This window comes from Buteo buteo, chromosome 5 (genome assembly GCF_964188355.1).
Source record: "Buteo buteo chromosome 5, bButBut1.hap1.1, whole genome shotgun sequence".
Lineage (NCBI taxonomy): Eukaryota > Metazoa > Chordata > Aves > Accipitriformes > Accipitridae > Buteo > Buteo buteo.
The window spans coordinates 11,143,517-11,167,950 of record NC_134175.1 but is presented as its reverse complement, the minus strand read 5'-3'; the positions used below and the strand labels follow the sequence as shown (position 1 = coordinate 11,167,950).

The 24,434-nt window shown below is 43.3% G+C and overlaps 1 protein-coding gene across 3 annotated transcripts in view; it reads right to left on the bottom strand.

The window, feature by feature from the left end:
- Positions 1-14,696, bottom strand: part of HDAC4 (histone deacetylase 4) — a 263,373-nt gene extending 248,677 nt beyond the window's left edge. Inside the window, exon 1 of one of the 3 annotated variants that reach the window (XM_075027809.1) lies at positions 14,593-14,696. The gene's annotated coding sequence lies outside the window, so the exon portion shown is untranslated. Of the gene's footprint in view, positions 1-13,947; positions 14,030-14,592 lie in introns of those variants that run through there. The other 2 variants (XM_075027810.1, XM_075027813.1) reach the window with 2 other exon arrangements.
- Between the last annotated feature and the right edge of the window lie 9,738 nt (positions 14,697-24,434).

Sequence of the window (24,434 nt, the reverse complement as noted above, 5' to 3'; positions counted from 1 at the left end):
GAAAGAGGAAAGTAATTTAAACCTGGTTTTGTCCTTCTTCAGCCTTCTCTCTCTATTTTTAAAACACCACAGCCCAAATTTCAGGGTCTTTAATTCACTCTTCTGGGTTTGGGGATTTTGCACCTTTGCACACTCCTACATACCCTCCTGAAACCTTCACGCTAACAGTTTCAGCTACCACACCAGGAGGAATTGCTCAGCTTTCAAGATGAGCTGCCATTAGCCACCAAAGCTCTGCTGTGCAGAATCTCCTTTCACTTTTTCACCTGCTACTTTGAATACTCTAAAATAAATGAAGAGGAAGGAATACAAGATACTTTCAAAATCTTTGGTTTTGTTGTTTTTAAATGTTAATCTGGATGCATCTTGTGTTACCATGAACATAATGATTAATAGGTTACATTATGCCAAAGGAAACAAAATGGTCTGATAGCCAATGCTAGCAACCACCACTAGCTAACACTGCGGTCCTCTGTAGGAAGTCAGTGAAAATGCAAAGCTAGCTACGGTGCACTACAAAAGACAAATAACTCCTTTGGATTTTAGTCGTCTCTGAAAATTTACATTTCAGCAACAGTTTTAAATTCAAGCAACAGTACGCAGCCACTGCAAAGCAAACATGACTCCCTGTTACCTCAAAACACTCTGCATGCAAAGCACACTCCAAGGGGGGAGGGGGGGGGAGGAGATTGTAAGAATTTTTTCCTGAAATGGAATGGGGAGATAAGATCAAGTGAAAAGCAGCAGAGACTGCTGACATATCTAGATACACAGAAGCCAGTAAACATGCAAACAGGCAGCCATTTCTACCAAGAGTGCAGGAAGCCAGTAACATTCAAAAACAACTTCAATTCTGCTAAAACATGTTGCATTAAAGCAAGAGAGACAAGTCCAGCATGGAACTATACAGAGTAGTTCCCTTTGACCAAGACAGCTTTACTTCTCAAAGAAATACTGAAAAAAAGGTTTCTATTCAAAAAATGTCTCCACTTTGAATATCACAGTATTTATGAATAACTATGGACATTTACCTTTTAGTACTCTAATTTGGAAGTACTGTAAAAAAGACTCTGCATAAAGCTGTAAACCACCCTGACAAAGCTGCATCAACTACCAGCTACAAACCCTTCCACAAACCAGGAAAGAGCTTGTTGCCCCGAAGCCACAAACATCAAATTTCACACAAGACTTCAGAGAGAGGAGAAAATAAAGGCTGTATTGACCATGCATCCCTGAAGACAGATATTACAGAGCAAGAACTAAAGTTTACGTGACTTGATAGCAGATGATAAAACTCAGGAGAGCTGTTTCAAAAAGGCAATACTTGGACTTCCATCTGTTGTCCCTGAAGTTTTGAGACACACACCAAGCAGAAATATATATATATGACAATATGAAATATATTTAATATCTATATATAAATTATTTATATATGTGAAATAAATATATACACATTAAAACACCAGAGCCAAAGAAAGCATTTCTTTTTATTTTCACTTCAGCTTATCTGCCTACCACCTCTGAATCAGAGACACAAGCTCAAAGGCCAGTGTTGGATATAGCCCGAGCCATGCATTTTGCACATTTATAAGCAAAAGCAGCTCTTCCCTACTACGGCAGGGACTGAACTCAGCTTCAGTAACTTATTTCATTCAATGAGCCTGCTTCCTAATGGGGGGGGGGGGGGGGGGCGGAGAATGTACTCCAACTAGGACACCTGCTTGACAGCCCTTGGCTTCTCTTCTAAGACAGAACACACAGGGAAGTCGGCTACCTAACAAGCACAGAGAACTTCAGCAATCGCTTGTATCAAAAACGAAGTATGTACAACAGCTAGGAAGATGTAAAAAAGAAAAAAATCAGACCTTTCCAGGCTGAATAAGCCTCCCACGTATGGCACAATATAACAATTTACCCAGAAACGTAAGCCACTGCAGAGAGATTAAAGCAACCTACAACTCTCCAAAAGCAGGACCTGTAGCCAGCAGTGAGGATTCAGATATTACCATTTGCAGGAAACCATCCCTAGATCTCTCCATACCTGTGGTAAACATAACAGCAATTTAACAAGCAGTCACTCAGCAGAACTCACAGCACTGAAGCTCCTGAAGAAAGGTTATGACAAAGCATGTTTGCTGGCAGGGAGGCTACATGGAGACACAGAAAGGATTTGTGAGGGCCTGCTCTAGGAGAGAAGAGCCACACGAAGAGGAGGAGAAGAGACAAGCGATTGCAAAATGCCAGACCGTGTAACACCTGTGCTCAATACATGCTCCTTCCATCACAGCCACCCCAAGCTAATTCCCCACTGCCCAGAAAGCACCCAGTGACACAGCTTGCAGTCTTTCTCATTTAGTAGTCCTCCTGTAGCTGCAGGAAAACATTAGTACCTTGTCCTGTGTTTGCTTGAATTTCACACCCACACTTGCTGGTTGGCTACAGCATATGCTCAGAATTCACTTATCTGTATTCAGAGGCTCTGATAATTTAGATTTTTGTTGCCAGTGTTAAGAACGAGCCTCAGAGCTATACACTGAGGCCCTGGAATTTAAATATATGATAACACTGTAAACAAAAGGAAACAAATTCCTTAAGGAAAACCTTTTTGCATGCCAGATCAGTTCCCAATAGTAACTGCTTTGCTTTGACAAGAGATAAATATTTACAGTCTAGAACAGAGAACACCTTGTGTTGCAATACTAGGAATACAAGCCTCATCAGTCCCCGGTATACTTAAGAGGTTACTTTGATTTATTTAAAAAAAAAAAAAAAATCTGAGTACTTAGAAGCACACACATTTGTCTGCTCATTTACACCACCAAAACTGAAGGTAGTCATACAGAGAAATTGTCAAACATACTGAATCCAGAACAGATTTTCACAAAAGGAGACCTCATCCCCCAGGGAATGTAGACAGTTTACAATGAAAGTCTAAATTATTGCCAAGAATATGCTGCCTTTTTTTTTTTCCTTTTATTTAAATATAGCCTAACATGCTCCTCTTAAAAGTTGCTCTAGTGAATGTAGACGCTGAAGATTTTTCTTACTGGGGCAAAAAGGCAGCAAGAAGGATCAGATGTCTGTACCAAACTTGTCAGATTGGGGGTTACCACATTGGGAATACCCTTGGAAGAGGGAAGAGAAAGCTCAGACTCTAGGTCCTTAGGCTATCTCTCAGCTTCCAGTGTGCCTCCAAGCCTCATGGCTTGATCAGCTCCTTCCAGCAAAGGAAAGAATGTGGGGAATGTCATTCATAATGGCACTTGGGAAGATCTAGGAATGGGAAGTATACAATAACTGGATATCCTTCTCGCAAGGAAGGGAGATAAGCCCCATGCAAAGAAGATGCTCTCATTTCTAGCATTAAACGGCCACATCTCAAGTTGCTTGAGTTTTCTGCCATTTTAAATGAGGTAAATACCTAATTAAACATGAATGTAATTTTTTTTTATACTGTCTACGCAGTCCTAACTCCAATTTCTAACAGGACCTGCACAAGCACAGCCTGGTTTAGCTGTTACACTACAGGGCTTCCTATGTGGAGTGTAATATTCCTCACCCGGTTGCTATTTGGGCTTTTATGGTACATACCCTTTGAAGTGTGGCAGTCCAGCCACCGGCAGGCTTACTGAAGAGGTTGATATCTATCTCAGAGTCTCAGCTTTCTTACTTCCTTCTCCTCTTACAATGGAATTATTACCTTGTGCAAAACTTTCCTGCCTTGACCTCACTCACGCCATGGTGAGCATTACTCTGTGATACCATCTCCGCAATCAGTCAAGCGCTCTGCCTTATGTTCTGTGCACAAGTTCTTCATTTGCTCCCCTGCTTTCAGCATCCCTGTACGTCAGTTTATTTTTAGACCAGCATTTTTATAGCAAAGACCAGAAGCAACACACTTTCAGTGCCAAACTGAATTCAGCTGAGATTTCTAATACTGTTAATAATTGACGCAAGGACACTTCAGTCTGATGGTCATAGAAGGCTGGTACTAGCTATATGTCTGCCATCCAGGACCACTGCCAACCCCTGGGCACTCACTGCAGCACTCTCCCAACTGCCCCACACCACCACCCCCAGGTTACCAGCCAGTTCACAAAGATCAGCCCACTATTGCCCAAAAGGGATTCACACCATTTACCTCCTCATCAAAAGAATAGATCGTGCTTTGTTTTTTCATGTGTGTTCAAGCTTTCTGCACTGAGGATTTGACACCCTACCCCCCCCAAACAGAACACCACCTCTCTACACTTGCAGTGTCACGAACCACACACAAGAATCTGATTCATCACCACCTATTTCTGTTTACAAAGCATAACCTACTACAGGAAACATCAGCAAAAGATACCCACATCCAGGCACAGAGGTGAACAAGACCATGTAATCTGTGTAAATCCACCCAAAACCAGCATGGATTGCTCATAAAATTGCATAGTAGAATTCTTTTCTATTTTCAACAATTCACAGTATGTGCTCATGAAGAAGATTTCAACTTACAAGGCCATCTTCTTCAAGGTATACTGTAGCCAGCAACAGAGCTATACTTTGCCCTGAAATTACATCAATACATATATCAACATAAGCTCTTCTGCATTATGCTAGGTTTGATAATGTATAATGTAAAAACTCAGATTACTGTTCTCCGTCACAAGTTTGTAGGTTTTGTGGAGCTTCGAGAAAGAAGTTTTTTTCCTAAGGCTAAGATTTCATTCACAATTATGATTAAGCCCATCATCAAATGATGCGTTGAAGGCACAGGGAGCAGATGAGGCAGCAGCCTGTCTTCAGTGCGGTGCATAGCGCTGACTTCTGCAGGGATGAAGAAAAGCCCTATAGAAAGATAGGCGAGTACAACCCCCAACGAAGCATTCAATACCTACCACGTGCAATCAGAATAAATACCCTGCTGTTCGTTTCTAGTCCTCTCCCTCCTCCTTTGATTATGCCTCCAAGCTAAAAATCCTATGCGAGGCAGCCTTCACTCAAATGCATCCTTCAGCCTCCACCAGGATCTGACAGCAAGTAAGAGTTGGGGGAAATAAATAAGGAAACAAAATTCTCTCCCAACCAAAGCATTGCCATTAGATTCAAACAGAAAAATCAGTCTTGGGTAGAAGTGCACAACAGAATCCATATGGAAAATAATTTATTTTGGGAGGCTCATTTACAACAAGTAGGTGAGGAGAAACTGAAATGCAAATGCAGATCATGGTAGCCAATTTCTGTTCCAGTCCACTGGATGGATCAGTTACTCAGCAGGATATCTGACACTATATTCAAACATACCTAACTGTGTGTGGCCTCTTCATCACAGAATGAAGACAAGACACAAAGTTTTGAGCATACTCACTACCAAACACATCTGGGCCTTGCTTCATGACACTGCCGCTGAGTAAGAGCAGCTGCAACAGCACTAAACTTGAAGAACTTCAGTTAATTTGTGACAGTAATCACCACCTACAGCAGAGGTGAGGTTTACAGAAATCCAGGGGCTGGTTTGTTGACTTAACAGCAGAAAACAGCAGCAACAGACCAGGCTTTCTGTGTTGCACACAGAGCGAGAAAGGGCTGTGCTTAGCACCAGCCCAGCAAAGATCCTGCTAGCATCATAGGGAGCCATTGCTTTCACTGCTCCTGAAGATCCTCCAGCAGCACAAACCATACTCAAAAACTGCATCACCTCCTTGGGAAGGTGGCACAAGGCAGCAAGAAACTGCACCTTACTTGCCCTCTCCAGTTTTATAAAAGGTGCCTTCGTTCATCCCCTCCAACAAGACCTCCACAAGAAACATGACCCAGTATCTTCTGAGCTTTTCCAGAAAGATGCCTGTGCTCCCTTTTTCCGTAAACAATCTAAAGAAACAAGCCAGGCTTCCCAGGAGGGCGTAGATCCTTCTGTGCCACAAAAGGCCAACCTCTGTGTCAGAGTCCTGCTGCCTTGTTCACACCATGACTCGGAGAAGTCCCCTCCTGACTCAGCCAAAGCACTAGGCACAGCAATTTTTTTTTTTTTTTAAAGTCTATGCTGTCTGGAGAAGCAACTCTTTTTTCATTTGAACTGAAGAAATGAGTTCCACCTGTGCAGTGCTCTAAAAGGCAATCCAGCCTGAAGGAAAGCTCAGTTTTACCTACAAATTCTCCTTCTAGGACCAATCTGGCCCGAGAGTCTGCACCACAGGCCTTCCCCTTCCGCTGGTCCTTGGGAATTAAATAATCTTCACATCCTTACTTGTTTGCAGTTTGAGCCAATGCATTCGAAGTCAAGGCCAATAGCCCATCTTCCACCTCATCCCACCTCCTTCCAAATTAGCCAGCATTCACAAATATCTGCCCCACTGCCACTGTGTTTCCCAAGTGGAGACTTTTCCCTTCTCACTGCCCTGAGCTACCAAGCTTGCAAAGTTAAAACTCATAGACTATTCCATTTTTCAGAATCCTCATCGTTTTAAAGGTGTTAATAGTGCAACTTTTCTTCACTTAACACTTCACTTTCATGCACGTTATTTGAACAGAAAATCAAATCTCACTGCTCTACATTTTATGTGAACCTGCAAGAAAAAAAGGCAAGCTAGGTTTTTTGCTCACCACAAGAACTACCTGTATTTGGGATTTTAACAGAATCCAGAACAAACACTAACAAAAACTAGGTAACTGTAGCTCCCATGGGGAAAAATGTAACTTTCCTAATACTTCGAACAACAGTCTCTTTCTGAATACTTGTTGGGAACAGCATACAACAGAATTAATTCATTGTTTCAGGCTTACATTTTGGATCCTTTTCTTGCAGCGATGCACACAAGACACAAATTTTTGTCAACACACCACCAGAACTAACCTGAACATTTTTCTACTGAGCAAAAGCAACGTACACTATTTTAGCATATTAGCAAAATGCAACACAGTAGAAGTATGTTAACTGACTAAAGATAACGTTGCAAAAGCTACAGGTTTTTATTGAAGTAAAATGAAAACTCAAACAGGAAGACAACTTGGAAAACGCTAAGGGAAAGAGGAACAGCGTAATGTGCTCATCTACCTTTAATCCACAAGAGCAGATTTGAATAACTGCTTATTCAACATGAAATGCTCAAAGACATTAGCGCAGACGCAGCTGTGACACTATACCTTCCTACTAGGGTCCTCGCGTGCAATCACAGAGAAGACAAAGCAGCACCAGTTCAGGCAAGTACAACACCCTGCAAAATCTTGCACACCAGTACTAGCCACAGGCCAGTTATGAATAACTGCTATTTCTCAAATTTAAGTTAATGCAAATTATATCAGCAAACTAATGCTATCACGTGCGTTTGACAAATGAAATTTGATTTTACATAGAAAGAGCCACAGTATACTAATGTTCACAGAATTTAAGGGTAATTAAGTCTTACTGACAGACACCTCATTAAAGCACCAGTTCTTCAGAAAAATTAATAAAGTGAATTATTTCCTACATGTGAAATATCAAAATTCTTCACTACTCATAAAAGATAAATGGAATTAAGGTCAATTGGATGTCAGTGTTCACCAGAATGAGTGGGACACACTTAAAAAGACCATTTAAAACAATACATTGCTACACTGCTAGCACCCAATCTGAGATGTTAATCTTCTATACATTATTTTATCCTATAATTGCAAAAACCAAAACCCTTACAATACAATTCTTCATCCAACAGCTTACTGGCTTGTTATAAAACATACAGATACAAACGTCCAGGAAAGGTTTATGGGAGATGAAACTTGAAAGAAAACAAGAAAGTGAACACAGCAACAAACCCAGACACAACAGCCAGATTGTACCCAAGGCAGAGTCTTCAATTTGCCATTTCAGCAAGTTGTATCTGCAACATGGAGAGCTGAAAAACTTGCCAAATGTCTTCCCAGACATCATCACCTCATGGGCAACACAATGCCAGAGTAACACTTTGTCGTGTCTTATGCATTTGTCCAAACTACTGTAGCGATGCCCCAAAGAAAGGAGCTCTTCGTTCCTCGGATCTTGGATAAGCCACATTAGCTGCACACATCGCCTTCAGCCTCCAGCTCCTCCCAACACGTCTCTGGCTCCTTTCTGGTCCTCAACCAAACTAAATGGCTGTCTCAGAGGACTCTTAGGGTTAAAAAAAAAAAAAAAAAAAAAAGAAAAAAGAAAAAAATAAAAAAATTACAAAACCTTATCTTGACCAAAGTAGAAAGAGGTTTCTCATTAGCCTAAGATCCAATTTTAAAATTGCAGCTTTTCGGTTTTTAAATACTTCTTGTATGAGGAACAAAGGTTCAATCATTTGATGAGGGCAGACAGCTAAGCATGCCCATGACCACAAGTCAACACACATTCCTCTGCACTAGTAGATGGCAATTTGAAGCAGATTTTAATCAAACTCTTCTGAGGTAATATCCAATAAGAAAACATGAAGGGGGAAAAAAAAAAAAAGAAAAAATGAAGTTGATCAAGATGTGTCTAGTAATGAATGCCATGAAAAAAAGGCCCGAATTTTTATAGAGGAAGGCCAAACTGTAATTCCTTGCAAAGGGAAAACCACAGAAGCTTTCCAAGAGATTTTACAGTCTTTTCCTAATTGTTCCCTTTTTCAACATCATTATGCAACCTCTGTGTGCTTTCCTGCTTCTCTACCCCCCTTATTTTACCCACTTACCCTCCCCCCCAACTTCTACTAAATTTTGTGAGGCAGCTCCTTTAAGATAGCCAGAAATACAGTGCATATTTGTCTCTTCTCCTCCTCTCAGTTTAAACTGCCCAAGTCTTTCCGGTGAAGAAGCATTGCCCAAAATCTGCTTGCTATTCAAGCAGTTCTGGCAACGACAAGCATCACTTCATGAATCATCTGTTATATATTGCCTTATCAACATGGTCCACTGCAGGATAAAGTAAACCTGGCCCACTTCAGTTTTCTGCATAACACAATCAAAATGCAAGTGGCATTAATTACTAGAGTGGTCTGAGGAGTTCCCTCAACCAAGGACTCAAATATAGAGACAACATATATGAGAGACAATCTAAATCAAAATGCTAAGACGCATTTCCTCCCCCACCACACACAGCTTTTACTTTAATTTTTTAGAAGACTGTTTACCCCTTTTAATAGTTAACAATATTGCCACATTTCTAATTATTAAAGCAGGCATCTTTAGTGTTTCTGCTGTTTCTCAGCTTAAACAATTTGAGACAAAATCGTGTATTTTCATGGTTCCCCCCCACCTCCCCAGACCTCTGAGATCAGCAAGCAAGCTGAGGAGAACCAGGTTCCTTTCATTGCTTTGGAGCATTGGTATGCTTGGACCTGCGGAACCGGGAAGCAAAAATGAATGGAAAACAGAAGCTATCCATTAGGGAAGTGGACTCAAAACTGAAAAGCAATTTTGAATTCAGTGATAAGACACATCCTGTCAGCTTCTTTGTCCAGTAAAACACGCTTCTACAAAAGCAAAAACTCAAAGGATTCTAGCAGGAGTCTGATAAAATTTGAACCCAATGGCTGGCCTTCTAGACTAGGTAGCAGGATCAAAAAAGATCACAGAAAAGCAATAGGATAACTGGCAACAAGCTAAAGGTGAACTGGAGGAGCAATGAAGTAGATGACACCATCAAAGAAGCCAGCAAGAAGAGTCAAGAATACTTGGCAAATATTTAATTCATGTCGTTACCAGTGTCCAAATAATATGTTCAATTAATATTTCTTGGTGGCTTGTGACAAGCTCTGCCATTTGGAACAGGCTAGCAACAGATACTATTCAGCAAATAAACTGTTCTGGTAATATTACCGTGTGTACTCAACCATAGATGTAAGACAAGTAAAAATATGGTCCCAAGGGTTTGGGCGTTTATATTATACATATACACACACACACAATGCCAAGGAGTATTTATTTCCAGTAAATATAAATACATACAATGCCAAGGAGTGTAACACAATCACTTCTTTAACTGGAAGAGGACACCAAAGAAATGTTTTAACCTCAAGATTAAGCTGGCACAGCTGGACACTGAGGATTCAGGTTTTCAAACCCTGAGGAGAGCATCACGTTAGCACACACTTACACCACTTAACCCAGACAAGACAAATGCTATCCTTGAGAAAACACAAAGACAACTAGTTACTGTGACCTTACAAAGGTACGGTATGAAATGCAAGCATTAGAGGAACGCTTCAAGCAATCCAAAAGTGCCAAAAATGAAGACAGTAGTCTTTCAGTGGAGCATGCACAGTATTCAGCTGATCAAGAACATAAACACCCCGCATTAAATTGCCAGTTTGCCCTTCTTAAGTTAAGGCTGTGTAATAAGTTTTAAGAGACACTCAACATACTAACTCCTTTTAGCACAAGTTATTTGATAAACACATTTGTGAACAAACCATTTTAAAAGCTCTTGCCTATTCTCAGCTCTGGAAGATGAAAGAAATTTGGCCTAGAATATTTGATCCTATCACATACTATATATTTGGTGGCAAGGTTTTGTCTCGACACTTTGTTTTAAATGTGTTTGGGCACCTTCACGTATAGAGTAGATTCCCCAGATCTGAAACCTACAAATGATCCTAGAGGGCAAGTTTCTGAACCACAGATACACTTTAAGATGGCTTTAAAAAGTCTATCCCCCAGAAAGCACAAAGCCATTTCAAAGAGAGATTAAGAGGTCAGTCTAATCTAAAACCATGGGCTCCTGCTCAATTTCAGCCTTTATTTTTAACAAGTCCTACTCCTCACCCTTGCAGTTCAACACGTGATTTAAGGTTGAAGACTGAGATCAACCCCACCTTTTCAGCAATCTATAAAGAGGCAGCTCCTGTGCTTCCACCTCTGCCCATGGTAGAAGGCAAAGAGAAAAATGAGTGCTCACCATGGGAGCAGGTCACACTTGCTCAAACTGCTGCTTTCGAGGAGCATGCAAACCACAAGGCAGGCAAGCTACCTGCTCATGGAGAAAGCAGAAAGACCTGACAGGTTGGACAGAGCTTCCTTCCAAAACCATTCATAATCTAACACAGGTCCATGGGACCTGCAAACTTTTTGCAATCCAGATACTCCAAGGGTTCAGGAGGCAGCCTGGAGTTCAAGCCCCTGAAGATCTGGGCAAAATCTTTTCTTCAAGACACTGCAATCTGCATCCACCTAAATATCTTTTATCAGCTCCTGTTACTAGGTAACTTCTGAAGAAGTTCATCAATCTTCAGGTGTCTGTAAACACATCACTCCTAGTTTAAAAAAAAAAAAAATTGTTTTAAGTGCATTGTTGTTTTCCCCTTTTCTGCATTAATGGGTCGCTGCCTGTGAAACATGAGCACAGCAAAGCAGAAAGTTGCATCTTGACCAACATAAAAATTAACAAACACACGAAACTACTTTTTCTTCTTTTATTCTTTTTGCTAGCAAGTCACCATCAAAAGGCAAGCAACAAATGAAACTAACTTCCACTAAGGAGTTCACCTGCATCACACATCAGGACCTTGGTGTACTCAACCTGCTATCTCCTAACCTGGGGCTGATGGACACTTCCTGGGCTTCTCAAGAACTTCTTCACCGCTTTCTCTTGGTGCTGACCGCAAGCTCAGTAGCTCGCACCTGCCAGTCGTCTTCTACTTTAGGACAGTCAGTTGGAGATTGCACTACACGAACACAGACTGCTCAACAAACATTTCCTCCCAAAGGAATAAAAGCTTTCATGCCATACATATGCTTTTCTTTCAGGCCTCCATCCCGTTAAGTAAATGACAAATTCCTCTGGTATTCTGAGGTAATTTTCAAAATGCATTTCATGCATTTTCTAATCTGTCCGCTTTCTAAAGCCAAGTCCTGAAACAAAACCAAGAAAATTATAGGATGGCAATGTTAAATTTTAAAGATTTAAAGATTCTGGGATTATTTTTTTTCCCCCTAAGTTCAGACAACCAAGGGCACAGCTTAATATCAGCAACGGAAATCTGTCAGAGGCACATGCTAAAACATGCCATCCAAACATGAAGAAAAGCATAGAATCCTAGAAAGCCGTGTCTTACACATTTCGCTTTATACAGAAAATCTGCAATCGCTAAAACTTACTCTTTCTAACTGGGTGGCATTTTACATTTCCAAATGTAATTGAGTGAACATGTTGCCATGGATACAGTAGGATTCTGCAATAACTTTGTTGCCTTGTAATTGCTGTATATTTGTATACAAGCAGCTGAGCTTTCTTAATTCAATGCCCTCTTAACTCTTTCAGAGAGGCTGCGGAGCGACAATGGCAGCTTTTAGGCTGAAAACACCATACAGCGGTGGTGGAAACATCAGAAACGATTAAAACTCAGTGCCGCGACAGACCGCATTACAAAAAAAAAAAAAAGAAACCTTGCCAAGAACCAGATTATTATATAAACTTCAGAGCTCCTTAGCTTTTAAAAAACGTTGCCGTTAAAAAAAAGTCCAATTCAGATAATTAACTCCAGGTAGCTTTTGGCAACAACTGAAAGCACTTTGACGGCAGCGAATACAGCACAAGTCCCATTTATTGACAGTACATAATACCAGTAAATCAAAATGCAATGGCAAGGAGATTATTCACTCAACGGTGAAATTCACTGTAGCACGGAGGGCCAAGATAATGCTTGCTCCATCTCTTCAGTCTCAAATTAGCATTATGAAGACAACAGAATACAGCTTTTGGAAACAAGCACAAAATAAAGCTGCCTGGATATCCCTGTTGAGGAGAAATGGAGAACACCGGAGAGCGCCTATACCCCGCTCCACCACCCTGAGCTACAGGCCCCATCCCAGATTTACAAGCGATTTTCACATCCTGAATCCACCCACACCTTTCCAACACAGATCCCACTTCTTTGGAACATTTTTAGACCTGTAATCCAGTCTGGAATATCAGGCAAGCCTGTAACATGAAATCCACTCATATGGCCAGAAAACAAGCGGTTACGGTGACAAGCCTAATTTATGCAAATCTTCCAAAGCAGGCTATTGACAAGCAAACAACCACCAAAAAAAAAAACCACCTTCCACTACCACGAAATGCGTGCACAAAACAATTACGCAAGTGTTTTGAATAAAGGGCAGGTTTACTTCCCTTTAAATGGTCCTCGGCACTGAGCTATAATGTCAAATAATTGTTATGTAAATACGTTTGCTTGCTTAAGATGTCATGCTGCCTTCCATGCCACAAACACTCAAAAGATAACATTTAAGGAGCCGAGGGATTGCACAGCATCCTTCCTGATAAATTCCTGCAGCAAAACCCACACACAACCGCTCAGCAACACCTCACTTTGCGCTCCTCCGAACGCACTATAATTTTTTTTTTTCTGTTGTTGTTGTCCATTTATCGTTGCACGAACCAACGCTTCACGTTTCGAGGCGGCACACGCACTTTATTCACCACCAGCTCCCCAAAAGGCGTATTTGGGGCGGGGGGGGGGGGAGGCCGTAGCCTGTGGCCGAGGACGGAGCCCTGCCTCGGCGCGGACCTGTCATTTTCCCTTGCAGCCCGACGTTATCTCAGAACTTCCAAAAAGCGCGGGGATGCTGAGGAGAATACCCCTTCTTTTCTCCTCCTGGTTACAAAAAAAAGCCATTTTTCATGATTTCTTTCGGAGGGGGGTGGTGCCCGGGGGTCGGGACGACCTCCCTGGCCCAGCCCGGGAGCCGCTGCCCCCTCAGGCAGCCCCGGCCCCGACGTTAGGCGCGCTCCGGCGGGGCCGCGGGCGCAGCCGGCCCCCACAGAAACTTTCCCCAAGTCCCACGTTATTCCCGGGGCGGGAGAAGAACCGACCCCGGGCCGCGGCCCGCTCGGCGCCGCAAGGGCCCCGCCACCGCGGGCGTCGCCCCCGCCGCAGGGCCGCCGCGCCCGCCCCGCCGCACCGGCCAGCGCCCGCGTCCCGCCGTCCCCGGGCCCACGCCCTCGCCACAGCCCCCGGCCCGGCCGCCGCCCGCGGCACTCACCGCTACCCGCATCGCTCCCCGCCGAGCCCCGCGCAGCACCGAGGCGGCGGCGCTGCTCGCCGGGGGGGGGGGGGAGGCCGGGGGGGGGGAGCAGGGGAGGAGCCGCGGCGGCCGGGGAGGGGAGGGGCGGGGCGAGAGAGGGAAGGGGCGGGGCTTTCCGCAGCGCCGGCCCCACCCGCCTCATTCACAAAAACGCGAGCGGCGGGGAGGCCCGGCGCGCTGAATGGGCGGGAGCGCTGCCCGTCACGCCCCCCTCTGCCCGCCCACCGCGCCGCTACGCCCCTGCCGAGTGATGGCGCGCGGCCGCCCCTCCCCGCCGAGCGCGCCGCCCAATCGGCGCGCAGCAGGACCCTCCGAATGGCTCAAATCCACCCGCCACTGCCGCACGGACGAATCCGATTGGCGCCCGCAGCTGCCCATCATCTCCCCCTCCGGAACCCTCCGCGCTTCACGGCCGCAGCAGAGGGAAAGGAGCCGCGCGCCGCCGATCCCTTTAAGAACCCGGCGGCCAGGAGAGGCCCCGCCGCAATTAAAAGCCGGCGGGCAGAAAAGCGCGCGGCCTTAAAGGGGCCGCGTCGCGGCCAGCCGGGGGCGGCGCAGGGCGGCCCGGCGCGGGGTGGAGGCGGCGGGGCGCCGCGTACTGACCTGGGTGGCGGCGGGCGAGGCGGGGAAGCCGTGCGGTGATGGCCCCGGCGCGGAGACCGCGGCGCGCGCGCCACCAACGGACTCAGCCCGTGACGGGATCCGCCATCTTGGAATTTTTAGATGGAGAGTCACGTGGTGCAACCATTTTCCCCCCGGCCAATCAGGAAGCGCGGTTTATTTATAGCCACAGCGCCCTCGTCGTCCCCCCTCCCTCCTCCATCCCGACGGGGGAAAGGGAACCAATCAGGCCCCGCCCCGGCCCCGCCTCGTAGCGCGCGGCCCATCGCCTAGGCGACGGCGCGGGCTGAGGGGGAGCTCGGGCCGGCGTCCGCCATGTCGGCGGTGGGCCCGCAAAGCCCCTCAGGGGGCGGCCGAGATGGGAGCCCGGAGCCGGGTTCGGGTCTCCGAGGCCAGGCCGTGGCCCCCCCTCCTCAGCCTCGGAGGCCTAGGCGGGCAGGGAGCGACCCGCCGGAGGGGAGCCAGGGCTGTGGTGGAGGGTTTGCTTAGCACCGTCCCTTCCCGTGCGGTGACTTTGTCCTCGCCCCTCTGGGCGAGAACAAACCGTGCGTGTGGAAGGACCGGCATGAAGCGAAGAGACCTCCGCGCAGCGCTGGGCGGCTCTTTCTAGAAAAGTCACGCAAGTGCGGCAAACTCCTCTTTTCCCCCGTCTCTCCTTGAGCCGCTGCTGCCGAGCGTTTCTTCCACGGTTTTGTCTGCATCTAGTAAGAGGTGGAAATGTCACAGAAAGAAAAATCTAGATTGATTTGGCTATGGGAAACATCAGGTGGAGGGCAGAACTTGTAGAGAAACAGCTCCAGGTGACGCATTCTTTTGAAGTTAATTCTTTCGTTTGTAACAAGAAAAGCCACACGTTCTTTTGTCTTCTTTCCTTAGGTAGCGTGACATATCTGAAACTACGGATTTTTTGATTCTCAGGATACTAATGGAGATGGATTGAGTAGAAATACCATAGAAAATGCAAGCCACCATAGATACATAGTATTTTAATAGAAGATGAAACTTTTTGTGTCAGTTTTCTGCATCCAAATTCCACTCCCAAAATGTTATTTTTTTAATCCATCCAGTATTGTCTATAAAATATGGCTGCTGAGTACACTGCTTTTAATAGCAAGCAGCTGAATCAAGATACAAAAACTGAAAAGGCAAAAGCATAGTTCAAAATCTTTGCAATCTTTGCCTGAATTACCAAGAGTAAAAAAAAATAATAATAATAAAAAGGAATTGTTCAGCATACTTACCTCTACCCGTGTTTTCCTAGCAACCATTCAATATTTAATTGATTTTTCTATTTTCTAAAGAATTACCCTATTGAACTGTCAAGTCTTCTCTAGCTGCAGTTTCTTGATTGGCCAAGCCCATGGCTGGCACAACTCTCATTTCACTTGCATTTTGTTGTTTTACCTTTGACTAGCACAATGCCTGAAACTAAGAAGTCACGCTGCAAACATTCCCTATCGTGGGAAGCAAAATACCTCAGCATCTGTATTAGCTGGTACAAGAAAGCTCAGCTGAGGGATGTCTGTGAGGCACACTGATGGGAACATCCCACCTGAGATGCATTAGATAACCATCTCAGGCTTCACTGAAGAGATCACCAATGGCCAAAGAAAGTCTAAGTCTCAAATGCCACGACATCAAATATTATTACTCCCTTTTTTGTGATGGCTGTTAACCTTTTTTTGAAGGTAAGCCACCATGGTGGTCCTAGAAAGAAGATGACTCCTTTTCTGGTGAAGGCAAAGGCCATCTACATGGTGTTCAAACCTCTCCTCTCCCATCCAAGGACAGCTGGAAGAGCATTCTTGTGCTTCACGTAGGTGGAGCCCTTGGCTTGCACAGAGTTAAAGGAGGTGATGGTACCAGCCCTGTGGGCACAGTGGTCTGCTTTCACACCTCTTGCAGCAGTCAGGGTTCTAGAGTGCAGTCACTGTGCCATACTCATAGCCCATTAAATACATGGGGACTTCCCACTTTTAGCCTTCAAGAAGTTTCTTAACATCCTTGACTAAGACAATATGGAACATAACATTGCTATTTGTAGGCAGCCATCCCAGCACACTTCTGGTGGTTTTGATTAATTGCCTTTTCCTAAATTGTTTTTAAACTTCCAGATTTTCCTTAAAGAAAAATGAGCTCCTGTAGTTCAGCCATCTGGATTTACATAAATTCTGGGACCTGATGGGAATTGCTAACAACTTTGTCCCTCCGTCAAAATTTAACACTGCTCCTTTTTGGGTTGGTTTTTGGTTTTTTTCTTTTTGAGGTGTTCAGCAACTACATTTCCATTTGAAAGGGCCACCCATCTAAAAATCCTTGCCATATTGATCTGACCCCTACAGTTGCTTTTTTTCCCCACGCTGTGAGCTCAGGTCTTGGCAGAGGTCAGAATTACTCTGACAGTTCCATCAGCAATAGCATCCCATTAACTTAAGCTTTCCAGTCTTACTTTATTTTTAAGAGATTAATTTATTCCTGTCAACTTACAACAAACATTACACTTTGATTATTCTAAACTTGAGCATACAGGCAGCATGGCCTGCCTTGAAGAAGGCCTGAAGTTTTCGGCTATTATCCCTGTAATATGCACCCAAGAACACCACTGGCCTGAAAAGCACCACTTCTGCATAAAGCTGAAGCCCTTTTTGTTTCATTTTTAGCTTATATTGGCTTGTGGGCTTGTTTGTTTGTTGTTCTTTGGTTGGTGAGGTTTTAGGTTTCCTCTATGGTTGTTCTGCTATCTTTATTCAGGGCCAGTTTGTGTGCTCACATGTATGTATGTATGTAGGTGTGTATAAATAATCTTCTAAATTATTTTTAAGTGTCAAGAGATGTATGGATGTAAGTGCTTTAGGACTAGAAGTTTACTAATGCCGACTGTGTAGCTGACAAGGTAGTATTTGCAAAGGCTACGAGCTCCTCAGTGGATCTAATGGTGGGTGGTCAGCGTAGAACCCTGCTGTGGTCAGCCAGGTGGCTGTCTGCCCTCTTGCAGCTCCCTGTTTCTGGTACAGCTGGGAGACACTTTCAACACCAACATGGGTTACAACCAACGTTTTGCCTAAGTGGTCATTGCAGCTTCTAAATGTAATGGAGCCCAGAGGTACCCTACCTGTGTCCCCTACCCGCATCCCCTGTCCCCGTACCCTCAACTCTAAGGGTTGGTTGTTGTACTGCAGACCCATTCTCTTGGCTACAAACTGCAGAGGCTACTTGCTTGGCCGCATCAGTTGCCTCCAATGCTTTCTGCATTGCTGAAGTAGTTTAAAAAGAGGAAATGAGAAGAAAAATGTGCCCTAAAAGTTGTCATGGAGTGTAAGTTTTATCTTCAAAATTTGATTGATGCAGTACTAGTGGTTGTGGGTGTGAATATGTGTATCTATTAATATCCAGTCTAGGCTAACCTGTGCATAATGACAGAAAATTAAACCTTGTCATTGTTCATGTAAATTAGAGCTCAGAGATTAACAAGAAAAAGTATACTTCTATATATTAAATCCAACTGTATATAGCATAGTCTGTTTTTACTGTAATTGCAGCTCAAAAATTTACTCAGAAGCCATTTGAAGTAAAAAATAAAAATAAAAAAAAAATGGCAGAGCTAATTCATAAAGACTTAAATAAAATGCAATTACAGAACTTCCCACCTACCTCCACCTCATCTTTAGCTGAACTCTACTTCTTGTTTGTCAGGAATGGCTCCATTTTTCGTGTTCTTAAGCAGGAAACAGCCATCACAACACTCCAGCTAATTTTCCTCTCTAGTCAAATGGATCTGGTGAAAGTAAAATAGGGTGCCTCAGCTTTCCACTCTAATCCTGCCTCTCCCATCACCTCTGTGGTCAAAAAAAGAGTATCAAGTTAGGAAGAAAGCCAGCAGGAACTTCCTCTAGAGCCTAGCCACTGAAGAGCTACTCCAAGTGCCAGTGCCACTTGCTTCTTTAGAGAGGGTCAAGCCTAGACACAAGTTTCTACCTGGTAATTGCTTTTTCCTTCTTCTTCCTGATCAGATAGTTGCCATCATTGCTCTCCCTTGATATTTCTCTCCCGCCAGCCACCCTTCTTTGCTTTATCTCCCACTCCCATCTGTTCTGCAGCCTTCCTACAGCACACTTATTTACTCCTTTCTGCCATCAAAAAAAAAGAAACCCCAACAAACCAACCAGACTTAAGACACAGCTGTAATGGAACAGAGAATGTTAAATTTACATCGCCCCACTCCTGTGTTTTCCTCTGGCATACCTTTTTTTGGTGTTTTTTTTTTTCCTGCTGAATATTCTTCAGCTGGGACTCCTTGTATCTTCATACAATACTCTTGCAGAGAGAGACTTCTCTTTTTTGCTATGCTGCAAAATCTGTCTTCTGTGCAGAACAGTCCTGTCCAGCTTAATGTGAGCTGTAAAGGAGAACAAGGTGGTTCTCCTCCACTTAAGGGAGTGCCTGTTGAGGCTGAAGAAGCCTGTATTTGGCTGCAGAAGCTATTTTTCCAGCTTGTCCGCAGACCCAACACTTCATCAAGTCTTCATCACTCAAAGACTGAAAAGCTTAAATTCTGAAGCATTAAGAGCCAGTCTCTAAGAAATGAGTTATTGCTGTTGTCTTGGACAAACTCAAGTCGCTGTCCCCCACTTGGAAAAAAAAAAAAGCTAGTGGAGTTCAAAGTAAAGGTCACGATGTAAAATTTTCTCTCCTCTTCATATTTATGCTTTTTAAAAATCCTTCCATCATATGTGCCATTTCTCAAATTACACTCTTTATTTCAGTACTATCAAATACAACACGATGTCACCAAATGCAAGAATTGGTGACAGTAGGTTAGAGAGCCACACAACAGGCAGCACTTACTTCCCATGCTGGAGGTTTGGTGGAGGCTTGGTGCAACACAGCTGGAAACACAACCGCGTGTTTGCCACAGAGATGTCAGGTAGCTTAGCTCCAGCATGTTCTGCACCTGAATTACACCTGGAAATAGCCATGCTGTGCAGCCCGGATAGCAGGGGCAACCGCTTTCTTTGAGCTGCAGTAAGGAAAAGTCATGTTGCCGCTGTTAGAAAAGTAAATCAAAGGAAGACATAAGCTGAAAAAGTAGAAAACTTACTGAAAAAGTTTACATATGAAGACTGCTAGTGAAGATACATGGGATTGTCATGGCAGTTATTTTATCATAAGTACAATAAACTTTTTAAATAAGTTTCCTTGCTAAATCTTGTTTTGAACAATTTTTGCTGCATTTTATAAACTCTGTATTTAGTTAGCACTAAGAGGTATGCTCTCAGCTGTGTTATATAGAGAAGAAATGTTCTGCAGCCATTACAAACCACTGTCCCAAAGTTCTTAGAGTGTCATCATCCTTCTTGATTAAACTGAAGAGTTAAAAGTACAAAAGAAATCTCTTTTCCCTCTCAATTGGTTTTTTTTTTTTTGGTTCAGTCAATTTTATTGGCACACTAAGGCTTAAATTTAGACATAAACAAGAGATAAGTCTAAAATTAATATATAATCCTTGTGAAGCTGAGGCTATAATAATTGTTGGATACACTTAGTTTACAAATTATTGTTTCCCAATTCTTAATATTAAAAAAAAAGGAAAATATTTGTTATTTATTTCCTTGAATTTTCATCCAAGGCAGCTGCTGGGAGAAAAGTGTGTATCTCTACAGTGGGAACCTTAGAGGAAATATTGATTCATTTTTCTATTCTGTCTCTTTACACCGGCAGGGGAGGGGGGGGAGACATCCTGCATGATACAGGGTGAAAAACAATTAAAATCTAAATAAATGTAAGAAAAAAAAACTGATGAAAAAAGCAACAAGTTACTTTTTCAATAAAAAATTTATGCAGTCTGGCCCCTGGGTGTTGGTTTTAAGTGAAGATATTGACTTCCAGCTGAATGACGAGTAGAATATTTTTCTACTGAAATATTGATAGTAGATTACACTAAACCACAAACTATCTCCATAAAGCCCATCATTTCTAATCCTAATGGTGTTTTCTTTCCCTTGGATGACTACTACATTCATGATATGATGGCTTTATTCTATCTGGGGGAAAAACTTTTTACCATATAGCTAAATTAACTTGTCAAAAGACTTCAAACTTCGGAAGCTTTTACAGCTCAATTCAAAGCTATTATTCAAGATTGAATGAGAAGGCTGTGGACTGTAAAAGCTGGCAAAAAATAAATTTCACAAGCATTCACAAGTTGAATGGAATACTTACTTTTTGTTCAGGTTGTGTGTGTTTCATTGAGCTGTCTCAGAATAGCTGTATTTTGCCTATAACCCCCTTGCTCTGCAAAGAAAGGCAGAATGCTTTTTTCTGCTGCTCTTGAAGCTGTGACCCAGTGCATGCTCTTTCACACACACTTGGTTATATTTAGTTTGTGCCAACCTAAATAAGTGTCAACCAGCTCTCCAAAAATGTGGGGAGCACAAAAGAGAACAGCTAGCCGCTAAATTGAGGCAGAGCAAGAACACAATTAAAACTTATTTTTATCCTTTTCTTTTAAAATAAGATCATAGAGTATCTTGCAGTCAGCTACAGCTTTCTCATGCAAATAAAAATGCCTGGCTTCAAGAGCAGCAATGAAGCAACTGCCTTTAAGGAGAAGCAACTTTCAGATTTTTACAGACAAGTAGCAGCTGGCAAAGCTGATACTTGGAGCCTTTACTTTCACAGATCCAATCTACTTTGGGACAAAGCTTGAATGAAAAGCCAAGCCAAAAATTACAGCCCCCGAAAACGAACCCAGGGCTCTTAGACTCAGGTTTCTGTGGGAGAGTGTGCAAATAGATTCACAGGCAAAGGATGTGGCAGAATGGGATCCGTAATGGCCGGCATGGCGAGTGGCCTGAATTCAGCATGTTCTCGATGCAGCTGCCTGTAGCTGGTCTATGGGGAATCCTGAGCACAGGAGCAAGTCTTAAATACATCTTGTCACTAAGGCCTGCAGGGAGGTTCTGCCATTCACTTGGGACCCACAACTCACTCTCTCATTCAAAAACTGAATTAGAGGCACTTCAGGTTTTTTAGAGATGCCTAGAGCTTGCAGCATTTTAATGTGTTCAGAGCACACACCCACGAAAGGGGGGGGTCCAACTTCACTTCCCTCTTGTGCCTGGCAGGTTCCTCCTCCATAAATGACTGTGATCATGAAGGGACAGGATAATATCCCTCCTGCTGGGAAGGCAGGCCACCTAGTAGAAGGATGTGCAGGATGCATGAGGTGAGAGAGCAGGCAAGATGTTAAGTTCCTTAGCCACCAAGCTATAGAGAGGATTGAGAAACATTTAGGTTCTGGAACACCATCTGAATTTAGGCTGGTGTTGACAGGATCAGCAGCATAGCATCAAGATGTTTTGGGGAGGAGTGAATAGCTGCATTCATAATAAGGTAGCAACCTCCTGAAGCTTGAGGAAGAGCATTTTTTAACTTAGGTTATTAAATGAAAGCTAACTATATTACTGGATCTGGCCTTTTTCCTGTAAGTTCCTTGGTCCTGCATCTGTAAAATAGGAATATTATTGTTTTCCTTCCTAAGAACAAGATGAGGATAAATGCATTGGGATTTCTCACCCATTAGTGGGAGACCTGCAGATACAAGTGAGGCAGCAGAGCATCAAAAAACTCCCAGACCATCACCAGGCACTTCTGTGATTCCATGGAAGAAGGAAAAGTTTAGGCTGTGGCAAACTAATAAAGCTGCTGACAATTTCTGCCTACTGTAGCTCTATTCCATTAAAAGCAAATGGCAACTCAAATATCTGTCACAGCTGTACAAGATCAATAAACATAGATTCTCTTTTGACTTCTGTACCGCTACATGTTGACGTTATCACTGCTTAGTTCTGTCTGCTGGTTGTAGACGGCCACTTGACATCAATGCTGAAGAGCACGCTTCAGTCAAAGCCCCATAAGACAGGAGGTTTATTTTATGCACACTGAAGCCAAGACCAATCCAGATACAAAGTACATCAAGAGTGCCCAGGGGCAGGAGCTTGGTGCTGCTCAGGCATAAATCATGTTTTGTGAGACATGGAGTTTTTTGACCAAGGTCCAGAAGAGAGGATGATTTCAGTTTTAAGGAGCTGAGACTAAAAGGAGCACTGATAGGTGATGTGTGGGGGTAAAACTGCACGGACATTTCAAATTCCCAATTTCTTCCTCCTCCATTTTGTTTTTCTAAGGGTTATTTAATCTCATTTCATATGGACCACAGCTTTCTTACTTAGAGTCCATGCATTTCCTGAATACCTATATCTATTAAAAGGCTTGGGCAGCTGTGTTTTGCACTTGGCAAAACCTCAGTCATCTTGTTTTCCCTTTCCTATGACAAAACCAAAACCACAGCTAGTTTTGGATTTGAACTCACTAGGAAGTACTAAAAGACCTCAAATTTTCTATATCTGCTTATGGGGGAGCAATTGCTGTGGTGTATCAGCTTTTCAGATCAAACCTTCCTGTTGCACGTCCAATGAAGAAGGGGCAAAAAGATGGGCACAGAAAGGAGGAATACACAAACAGAGGTGTCAACCTGGCACACTCAGAAAACAGAGCATTAGAATAAAATATAGCAAGGAGCAAGATCCATTCTTGCTGAATATACCTGAATGCGCTCACATAAATAATCCAGAAAATTTCTAAAAGTTTAAGTCTGGAGCTCACACTGGGAGGCTGCCTGTGGATGTATAGGTCTTGCATTGAAACATGTCATCTACAGATCATTCCTGTAGCACTGGTTCAGCTCTTTATGCAGAGACACAGAGGCATCTAAAGAGGGAAAATGCTCAGATCCATATCTCTCCTATTTAAGATTTTTTTCCTAATGCTTGTTCCTTACCTGTTGTATCTTAAAAACTTGTGTTCGTTACAAGCACTTTCACCGAGTTCTTAAAAAGCATCACAGCGGATCCATAGCATGCCAACAGAAGTACAAGTGTCCAGAATAGCAACAGTGAAATGGGCTTGTGGAAAATGGTATCAAAATCATGAAAGGAATGTCTTGAAAATCTGAAGAGTTATACTCAGACCCTGTTTGCCACTATTAAATAATTGGGTGGGACTTTTGAATCTAGCACTCTCATTGGCAGATATGTTAATAGAAAGCTAAGACGCAAGTACTCAGCCATTAATGTTAAAAATAAAATTTAGAATGTATTATGACGAGAGGTCAGAAGAGTCAAAACCTCTGCAGCCCTAGAAATGTCTGTGTGTGTGTCTATAAAACATGAGCAGAAAGGAGAGTTACTTCTCTCTTCCAGGATCACTAGGCAAGATCAGGCCTCCAAAAGAACCGGAGGTCCCTCTAGCTTTCTTCCACCAAAAAAAGGAAGAAAAAAAGGCAGACTTCACGTTCTGAAAAGAGCAGATAGCAGAAACCCCACGGTGCCATGGACTACATTTACGGAAAGAACTGAATGGGATAGAGTGGAAACTAAAACTGAAGAGTTTCAAAAAGCTGCAAGGCAATGGAGACCAACCCAGAAATGGAATGTATGTAATTGAGATACAGATCAATAATACCTACACTGCTTAATAAGTACTGTATATTTTTCCTTTTGGAAGAAGAAGAGTTTGCAATAGGTACCTCTAGAGATGATGTTGCAATGGAACATGTCTGTATCGTTCCAGTAGAATTGGTTTAGGTTGTTCACACTGCGATACTCTCGCATCCGAAGAGACAAGGCACACAGATCTTCATTCACCCTTATCAGGAGCTTCCTATCAGGTTAGCAGGTGGCCTGTTGTGTATTAAAGACTCAGTTATGAACACTGATGGGAACTTTTCAAACATCACACGTTAGCAGGCTAATATGGATAACCTC